We start from the raw sequence: 10,878 nt of genomic DNA, 5'->3' as shown, positions 1-10,878 counted from the left end.
AACAGAAATTAACTGTCACTGGCTCCATTTTTCATTTTCTGCTCCCCCTCCCCAACACCACCCAGCGGCCCCTGGATAAGTACAGCAGCAGTCTGGGAAGGTGAGCATCAGGCTTCAAACGTGGCTTTAGGGCAGATTTGTATGCAACCCTGTTGCATAACCCTCTGGGTTTAGAAAGAAAGTGGCAGTAGCACCTTGAAGCTGAATATTCTTGGTGCAATGTCTCTGTCTAAAAGTGCCTGGATTTGATTGTCAAACATTGTGGGATTGTAGGCCAGCCTGCTGTGAGCAAACTAAAGAGACAGAGGAATGCTCTCTTCTTGGACAGGTATTTTAAACCCATGAAATAGCAAGGCCCATTGACTGCCAGTTAACAAAGGAAATGGAAAACGGGAAGGACAATGTCCTGCTTGTCTTCCTCAGTGTAATAGCTGTTGAGTGTGATGAGCCATCTCCTTCCCTAGGCTGTGCTCCACAGGCAACGCCCAAGAGATGCAGATGTCTTCATAACCGGGACTTTTATTATTGTCATGAATGGGTGAAGGTAGGCTTTGGATAAGCCCCCTTTGACACAATTCCAAGGCCTACATTAAGAAAGAGGAAGAGAGAGGTCCCGCTTAGGCATCCAGAAAAGAAGCTAAGCAGTACTGGTATTCTTAAAGCCATGTAGGAATATACATACATCACACTAACAGCTAGTATCCCACAGGAGGCCGCAGAAGCCCTGAAATTCTCACCAGTAGTGATTGCACTGCAAGAGTTAGCTACAAATCCTGTTCCTTGTCTTCTATCTTCTTTCTGGGCCTGTTTGTCCTACAAAACATGTGTGGTTTCTGTTTCTGCAGCCAGATCTCTGAAAAGCTGTAGTGACCTGAAAGGAAAGCAGCTCTGATTATCTGACATCTGCATAGGAACTGTGGCTGAAAGAATGCTGAGGTTTTAGCACTGCAGATATAGCCGCCCCCTACTGTACTGCTGCTTCAGAAAGTTCGCAACAGACTCTGGGGATGTGTCTAATGTTAGCCTAACCTGACTCCTACGTGATTCAATGGCCTAATCTAAGATTTGTGAGCCGCCCCAAGGCTTCGGCAAATGGGGCAGCGCATATATATATATATATTTATTTATATATATATATATATATATAAATAAATGTAACACAATATAATCCAGAACCAATGCATCTGCTATATGGTCTCTAGGCTTCAGTTTTTCAAGCTTTCCTAATGGGTCCCTTCTGTCCCTGAGGAGGAATTCAGATTACCAGTGCTAATTATATAAAGAAATGAATGATTCTTGTTTCCAATTACCAAGGAAGCTGAAAAGGTAATTAGTACCATTGCCAATCCTTGCATAAGCCAAATAACATGATTCATATTTCATTCACATTCCTTTGGTGACAGCTGTTCATGAGAAGAAGTTCCTGTTTCAATGACATTAAAGCTACTGAGCCCTGGAGAAATTTCATTTCCCCACAGATTTCTATTTTGGGCTTTATTTTCTTCTATTCAGATCGTATTAATTAAAATAACAGCAATCATAACAATGTTAGAGTTTGTAAAAGATCTCAAACTCTTTTTCTAAGTTGGAATGCAATGCTCCTGTTAGATGCACACAATGGCAGAATGTTAGTGGTAGTAAATAATTTGGGAGCAGGGTGGTAAGGGAATGTGGTTTGCTTTGAGGGCTGGATGTTGCTTTAGGAGTAATTCTTGCTTACTTACTCCATCCCAATTAATACATATATTTGAAATTAAACAGCTAGTACAAATCCCAAATCTCAGCACTCCCCTCAGAACGCATTGCTCCTATAAGGGAAGGCCCATAGTTCAGTGGTAGAGCACAGAATTGAGGGTGGCCATGAGTTCTTTTTTTACAGAGGACAGTCCTCTCTATTTGAAGGTCTGTCCTGTCCAATTCGAGTTTAAGTATTAAGAATGATAACAGCTGTTGCCCCAAAACAGGTAGCACCTGAACTGTAGACTGAACAGGGAGGTACACAGGCCACCTGGTGACACAGTCATACAGGATCATGAGATGTATGCTATTTCTATTAAGTTTCCAGAAAAGCACCATTTCGGACACCGGGCATGCCTCTATGCCCAACATCACCCAGATAGGAACAATCCCCAATCCATGCAGTGTGATTAGACCAACTCAAAGATCACAATAAATGTGCAATCTTTCAAGATCTTAATCAGTTATAAAAACAGGTTTCAGGTAGGTGGGTGATGAGAAGGGTGAAGGCTGACTGGAAGCTGTCGTCAGGTCATCTGCATAGTCAGAAGCTTTTCAGAGCCTTATTATAATTAATATGGTCAAGATAATACAGACAAGGAGGGTTGCAGACATTCAAACTGGGCTCTGCTAATCAAGTGATGTGGCCATTTCAGGTATGGTTTGTTTGTTTCATTGTTATACTGCCTGATAGCTGAAGCTCTCTCTCAGGTACACATGCTTGTAAGACCATAGAGAAGAAGGAAGTACAAACAACTGCAGCCTTTGCAGTTCTGAAAATATAAAATCCAACTGCAAACTCAGAACTGTCTCCCTCTTCTCCAGAACAGCCCAATAGCCTCAGCAGAAGAACACATCACTGCTGTTCTCTGGGCTCAGTACATGGAACAGCTGCACGAGGAAGGGTGGAGGCTCCCTGTTGTTGTCTCGGTGGCTCCTGGCACAACAGCAGGAAAAGGGCTGTTTCCTTAGATTTTTGGAAGCCACATCATCAGGCGTAATCTAGATCAAGCAGGCAAATGCCCATTTTACAGAGCACGGCCTTGCACAAACATGAATTCCTTCTGTGACTAGACACACGGTCAACATCAGCAGGCAGCTCTGATTTTAAATCAGCTCCCCAACACATTTTTAAAAACATCACCCAGTCTTAATGGCAGAGGCCTTTGTACCACATTGTTTCATTTATTTTTAATGGGGGCATAGTTTTGCTCCTAACAACTTGTTTTGTTTTCCCACAGTTCTCAGTTATGCCTTCATAGGAAGCAAGCATGCCCGATTAGCTCAGTAACCATGGAGACTACTTTGTCACAAGTGAAGTAGTTTTCAAAATCCATGAGGCTTTGGTCCTGGGAGTTTTAATCTGTGCAACAAAGGCTTTTCTGTACTGAAGTGGGCACAGAAAAGAGACTGATTGTAATATTAGCACCGGTACATCTTGAGCCCAAAGACTAAAGGAACTGGCACACCCTGGCAAACTTAATTATTTTCTCAGGGTGTTAGCAAGAGAATTTAATCTATTTTTAAATCAAGCAAGGTTGCTTTTAAAATCTTAAATTGTATAAAGTTTGACATTACCTTATTCCCCAAGCAGTCCAGAATAGCCTATTTGACATTATCTCCTCACCCACAGCAACCCACAGCATTTCAATGTGTTGTTTCCCATTTTTTATGATTGGCTCTATTTCACTATATCACTGCCATCTTTATGTCCATATTTAATGCCATTTATCGATAGTAATTTCATTTGAAATCAAATATTTGAATTCATGCAATGGTTTGAACTGCAGGTACCTACTCCGGATTTGACATTGTAACTCAGGACAGACAACCTGCTTTGACCCATGGGCACACTGAGCAATTTTGAGAAAGGCTTTGGGGCATCATCTCCAAAGGGCAGCCAGGAGAGGCAAAGGACACACAACTTCCCCTAAAGACTGAGAACAAGGCAATGGTGGAGTCTGAGCCACAACACAGTAAACAACTCCTTTAAACCCATATTTTCAGTGCCAACAGCTAAAGCTTGGAACTCTACTGTTAAATTTATTTGGAAATAAATCCATACTCAAACCAATACACCAAAGGTCTACCTTAATTACCTTTTAGGCATTTTATTTCTTAAGCTTTGAATACTCTGGTGCTTTGTTGTCTTACCTGGGTTTTCTTTCTTCTTTCTTTTATCTATAGCTTGCATGCTTAGAATGCACTATAGCCCCTCTGCTATCAGCTGCATGCCAACCCCATGAAATTTTCCACTTTTCAGCTTCAATATTAAGGACTTTTTCCATTACAGTGCTTTGAGGTACCACACCTCTAATCTATAGAGTTGTCAAAGAAAGCCACAAGTCTTTCTTCTTACCTCCACTGCCATTTCTGCATGATCTCAGTTTATCATGCATGGCAAAAATATTCAGATAATCCAATTATTCTTAGACTTTTAATGGCTGGTAGGATTGCCAGCAAACCAGTTTCACACAGCCAGTGACTGTTTATTTTTCCACCCATTCCTGTAGATCTTCCATCTGTTCTTGCCTGACTTTGGATGGTATTATTCTCTGGAGATTTATTGATAGTATCTTCTTGAGCTTATTCCATCCAAGTGGCAGAGAGCAATGATTTTTATCATCATAGCCTTATGGTAAAGCTAATGAAAGCTCAAGCATATATAGTAATCAGATTTATTATGTACATCTCATCTGATGGCTTTATCATGCCAGCTTTTTCTGAAGTTCAGTTTTAAATATGCAAATGAAGCAAAATATATTTTCACCTAGAAATGATTGCTTTTGTTCTCATATAACTATGTAGTATTCATCTACATAAAGGCCAGTTTCCAATATTTCCATATAAGTGTGTGTGTGCGTGTGTGTGTGCGTATGTGTGGAGGGAGGGAGAGAGAGAGAGAGAGAGCGAGAGAGAGAGAGAGAGAATGAGAGAGATGGTTTTTGCTCAGGGGATATTCAAAGTGGCAAACAATCCTAAAACATAAGACGTTTAACTTCAGTTTTTAAAATTTTTAAGAACACTCTTCACATGCATCCCTAGTCAAAAGAAAACAAAAACCAAATAGTAACTGTTAGAATTTGAAATACATTGAAACATGTAGGCTTTACTGGTGAAGGACAAATTGAAGGACAAATTTGTCAGTTTCCTCCTCTCATTTTTCCAGTTTTAAATTTGGTTCTTCATGAACTTTGAGAAGGTTTATGAAAAGTTCACATGAAAGTTGGTATGTATTTTACAGAGCATTTCTCTTGACTTTTCTCTGCATCTGGTGTGGGCCGTTGGATTGGAGAACTCCTATTTCCCCCCAGTCTCTGGATGGCAGACATTTAAGATGCCATGCAAGACTCTTTCTTGGTTGGTTTTGCTACAACAGACAGACACAGCCTCTTCTCTGGAAATGAACCCGAGAGAACAGCTTATGAACACATTCTAAGAAAGCTGCACCCACTCTCCCCAGCAGCCCAGAGAAGTAGCTTCCCCTCGCTCAGCAACCCCAAGATTGCTGGGATTGCTACATCCATGCTAACTAATGGCAGTGGAGACACAGTGATCCCAGAATGAGGTGGGCAGGGGAAGAGACGAGTTGTGTGTGCATATGGGGACAGCCTCAGGGTGAAGAATCTAGTCCACCCTTGTTCACCCTTGCCTTTCATGTGCCACAAAGAAAGAAAGGGGGAAAACGTTTCTGGGCTTGCATTTTGCTGCTAGTGATCCCTACCAAGTTAACTACATAGCATAAGAAAGACAGGGACTTGACTAAACTTACTCTGTTTTTACTTTGTTCCCCTCCCTTTTTTTCGTGTGCTCTTATCATGTGAAAAAAGGATGAAGTCGTTCTTTTAAACAGAACATTTCTTATTGCCCTACTGAACACGCCTTTCCTGCAAGAGAAAGCAGCTTCTTTCCAGTACATCCTAAAAGATATAAATAAATCAAATGTGTGCATTCTTTCCGGTTGCTCAAAGTCTATGGAAGTGAATAGAATGGAAGAAGCCACAGGATGAAACTACAGCCAAGCAACACTAAAGGGCAAAATCAAACCTTGATTGTCGCCACAAACTCTTAACCTCTGTTAAGGGGCACTCTGTTCTGTGTGAGTGTTAAGTACAAATGGTATAAATGACTTACTTATGCATGTCTTGATCAAATTCTCAAGAGGGAATCCTATGCATGCTTAGATAGAAAAAAGTCAAAGAGTTCCCAACATTCCCCAGTAAACACCTTTTTCCAGGCAGAAACAACTCCAGGCAACTTAGATCAGAATTCAGGCACACATTTAAAACAGCACAATGATCCAGGTTATGCTAAAATGCAACCAAATCATAAAACAACTACAACATCAGTGATAACTGTTGCCACATAAATTATGTTATGCTTCACTTAAACTCTGGTCTGGGTTAAAGGGAGGAAAGCTATACATAAGGAATACAAAGAAGAAAAAGAAGAAAACACCGAAATAGTGGGGCTGGACTCTGTGCTAAATCATGAAGCATTCAGAGAGAACAACCAACTCTCCTAAATCCAGTCGCGTTTTGCAGTGAATCACTGGGCACTTGCAGCTGTCCCACAGTCTGTCTGCTTATCTTTGGGAGATATAGACAATGAGAGATGAGTTTCTGTGGCACAAAGCCTGTTTTTCCCCATCTTTTTTTTAATGCTTAGGCCACTATGGGTGTGTGCAGAAATACCCAGAGCTTTTTTTGTCATAGAACGCACCGGAACGGAGTTCCGGCACCTTTTTTCAACAGATTTGCCAAGTTTTAAAAGTAACTTTTGAAAATTTGATGTTTGGTCCATGTGGATTTGAATCGCCCTGTCAAATGTAGCAGGTCGGTTGCAAAATCATTAAAACGGTGCTTGTATGTCGAGTCCGATGCATGTTTACTTCATCCGCGCTGGTTGTGATGGCGCTGCTCGGCTTGTGGCGCTGCTCAGCTTGTGATTGGTCATGTGGTCACGTGCTGAGTGCTTACTGAGCGCTGCAACCGTTATGTTTCGTTACACAACTGACGTGTGTGTACCGTGACTGAGTACTTGCAAAAGGTAAATAATTTCATGAGTTCTGGCACCTTTTTTCTTACAAAAAAGCACTGGAAATACCCATGTGCACATACATGCACACATGTCGTGCTTTGCTAATTTCTGCTTACAAAAAAAAATCACAATGGAAAACACTTTAAACTGAAATACCCTGAATGGCAAGAAACCCCAAAGCATGAGGATTTTTTAAAAGCTGGGAGCAGGAGAAGCATTCCTGCTCCAACATGTTACCTCAAGATCCCACAATAACAGACAGTATGTTTCTTGAAGATTAAATTTATAGGCTTCCATCTTATTTGCATCTACCTGGGTGTAAGTCCTAGGGAATTCAATGGAGCTAATTTTTGAATAGATTCAGAAATTGCAGCTTGATCATTCAATTCTGAAAAAAATTGAATGGTCAAGCTGCAAACCTAAACATGCTTCCTAGGAAATAACTCCAGTTAAACACAGTGGAACTTCTGAAAAGACATATCTAGGATTGCACAGTCTGTTCATGAAAGACAGGTTTTATCCCCTTATGATTTGCTCAGCTAATCTGAGGCCATATGGCTCACTTAGCTTAATAAACTATCCATCCTGAATGGTACAAGATGATGGTCTGTAAAACTATGTGCATTTCTGACATCTCCCCAGCACCTTGGCTTCCATTTTGTCCTGGAAGGCTGTGCGAACAAGAGCCATGGAAGGGGCCAGGAACAGAAAATTCCTGATGGTTACATGCAAGCTACTAGCACTGGATGTACTTAGAATTCGTGAGCTGTGCGTCATAATAGGAACTAATCTGAGTAGGCAAGGAAAGGGAACACTGAGTACAACTCCTAAACTGCATTTATACTTCTGGGGGTCAACCTACATTTCTAGGCCCAGAACTTTCCTCTTTGCTTGCCATGCACCAACTTGCTGTTTCGGATACCCAGACAGAATGTCTTTCCTGGTGCAGGCCCTACTGTTGCATGGAAGCAGCATATCCATTTCAGTCACACTCCCGACACTGAAAAGGTGGCCTTCTGCCTGAGACAGCCAAGGGCCTTCTGCACTTGGGAGTTATCTGGTATATTGAGCCTGGAGACCTCTGTGCATCCATGTCCTTGCTGATTCATGGGGTATCATCCCCACATTAGAAGGAAATAACATGGATTGTGTCATGATGTACAGTCCTTCTCCCCAGTAAACGCAGCACTTCAGAGTTCCTTTCCTCAACACTTTATTGTTTCACATCCTTTTTGTCAAACATCTCTGAGCTCTCCCAGAGGAAAGTGCTGAACCCTCTCTGAGCCCTCCCTTAATCTTCATCCCATTTAAGGGACTTTCATCGCAGGCTCAGAGGCGGGGCGCTGGCATTCCTTGCCCATCTCCACCCCTCCAGCAGCCCTGACAACTGACTCTCCACCTCTGTTGCCTCCTAGCAGCCAGCATCACCTCCTCAGGGAGCGGAGTCCTAGGCAGAACCTGAACCTGCCTCCCATTCTCCCTTTGGCAGATTGGAGCTCTCAGCAACTTCCACCCACAGTTCTCCTTGCAGGCCTATCTCTTCATTCCCACAGGATGGTTGGTCACCACCCCCACCCAGCTGGGGAAATGCTGCTTGAACTGCAGACATTTCCTGACCTTGATCTAAAACTGTCATTTGCTGGTATTCCAAAATGGCTCGGTCTTCACTGTGTGAACTCCAATTCCCATCAAATCTGTCATCAGACTGAGGCTTTTTTGGCTGCTTTTCCCTGTGTATGCACACAGGATTGCTGGCTTCAGACTCAGTTGTTCAAATGCTTTTCCTCTGGCCAGACTAGGGGCAATGGGCATTTGTAGGGTGCCAAAGCAGCACAGCCAGCACTCAGCTAGTTTTTCTCCCTGTCTTTCCCTGTCATGTATCAATTTGCATATCTGTTTGCTATGTTCTTTGTTTTTGTTAGGATACTTGGAGAAATGTCACTTCACTACTCTCCAACTGGAGAGTTTTGTAGTAGCATTCCACACCTTTTTGCAGCCTTTGTCCATGTGGGGATAAAGGACCATGTGCTTGGTGACTTTCCAAGCCAGAGTGTTCACCCCACTCTGAGTTCATTAGCAGAAGGCTGCAAATGTCAAGGTAGCCACTGGTCTCTGTGAATTTGCAGGTGATTCTGAGCAAGCAACAGGTAAAGCACCTTACTTGTTCTGCTCCTCTGAAGCAGGTAAATATGCCTGCTCTGACTACCCTTCTTGTTTCCCTGATACCTCACAAAAACTATGTGGTCTGTCCTTTGTGTGGACGGCTGAATCCCAAGTTTTCCCCAAAATGTCTAAGCTTGGAACAGGTGCACCTGTTCATTTCAGTTCCTTCCACATTCAGATCTGCTCTGAACCTCAAGTGTTCAGGCTGTTCAGGAAAGTTATTCAGGAAGTTGGAGCTAGTACAGAAAACAACAGCTTGGCTCTTGTCAGGAACTGTTTCCTTTCAGCATGCAATGGTTAGGGGGCTATACTGGCTGCCGATTTACCCCTGAGCCAGGCACAAGGATTTGGCACTAGAATATAAAAGCCCTAAACAACTTGGGACCAACCCTTCTCCATTATCAACCTACTTGGTCACCGAAGCCGCTGGATGGCATGAAGCTGGTGGTTCCACATGGGCCTGGGGCCTGACAGGAGTCTACTCAAAGAAGAGTCTTCACTGTGGTGGCTCCATTTCTGTAGCACACCAATGCCTCTGAGTCAGGTGGGCACCAACACAGTGTTATTTCTGGTGCCTCCTGAAAACAGCTTTATGTCAGGCAACTCTCTTGATTGACTAACCACTGTTCTTTTACTGATACACTGTTTTAATAGTATGCTATTCTTTTTATCTGTTTTGTCATTTTTTGTGGACTACTCTGGAATCTGCATAGATGTTGTACATAAATATACATGCATTCAGGGGGTTGGACCTGATAGCTTTCTGGTCCCTTCCAACTCTTATTCCATGATTCTTTCTGTCCTGCATATGAAGTCATTTGTATATTTTGAAAAACTGTTAGAAAAATCAGCCAAATTTAGTAAGTGCTGCTGTTCCCATACCATAGTAAACCTGCCTGCCATGCAGCTGTTAAGCATGAATGACCTGTTACAACAAGAGGTTACACACCGAAAATCATCGTCACACCTTCAAGAGCAGTAAGTTTCATTTTCTCATGCATTCATTTCCCAATTTAAAAATTTAGGTTCTTTCCATTCTGCATATGAATAAATTTATTCATTTTAGTAAAGTCTTATACAAAAAAACTGAATAAAATCCTTCCCTGTCCCTCGTCTAGGTCTTCAAAGACCAGCCCCATAATGAGGTTAGTGCTTAGTTCTCATTCCTTAATTCTACTTCTTTATCTGGCAAATCATATTCACCCACCTTCTCCTCCTCTTGCTCTGCCACTTCTGTGAAGAATGAGAAGGGAGCCAGGTAGTCCGCTCTCCGAATTTTCCTTTCTGCCAATACTTGTGTTCAAAATAAGAATGTCTGTTCCTCACACTGAAGCCTTTTCAGTGTGCTTGAGCTACTTTCCCCATTCCATCTAAGTACAGTGCGCCACAAGTGTGCTTAAGGTCATTCAGGCTTCTGTGTAGCGTATCAGTGAAGCACGTCTGAACACACGTGTAATAAAAAACAAGGGCAGCAGTTCTAGTAACAACTGCAAATGTTAGTGCAGGATGGGGAACAGGAGGAAGCTATCTGAATGCTTGCACATTCATGCCAGTATATGGTTAACATTCCAATTGCGAGGAGGCTGCCATATGATGTGCGTTAGGATGCAATCCTATGCATATTTGGACAGAAAAAAAGCCAAGCAACTCCCAGCATGCTGGACGGGGCAAGCTGAATTTTTAGAACTTTTTTCTGTTTACCTGTGCATAGGACTGCAGCCTTACAAAACTTTCCTGTGCCTATCTCATATGCATCTCTGAAGTAAGACGTAGTACTTCCAGTTAAATCTATACAGGATTTCAGCCTGGCACATCTGCTTAGAAGTAATTCTCATTGAGTTCAATTAAGTGTACCCAGGGCAGTGGGTTTGCAGCCCTGATGTCACATGTGAGAATGCTCTAAGCAGACAAAATATTCAAGTCCTAGGAACTGGTTTG

The sequence above is a fragment of the Varanus komodoensis genome, unplaced genomic scaffold, assembly GCF_004798865.1.
Source record: "Varanus komodoensis strain SLA01 unplaced genomic scaffold, ASM479886v1 scaffold4, whole genome shotgun sequence".
In the NCBI taxonomy this organism is placed as follows: domain Eukaryota; kingdom Metazoa; phylum Chordata; class Lepidosauria; order Squamata; family Varanidae; genus Varanus; species Varanus komodoensis.
Note: the sequence above shows the minus strand (reverse complement) of the source record.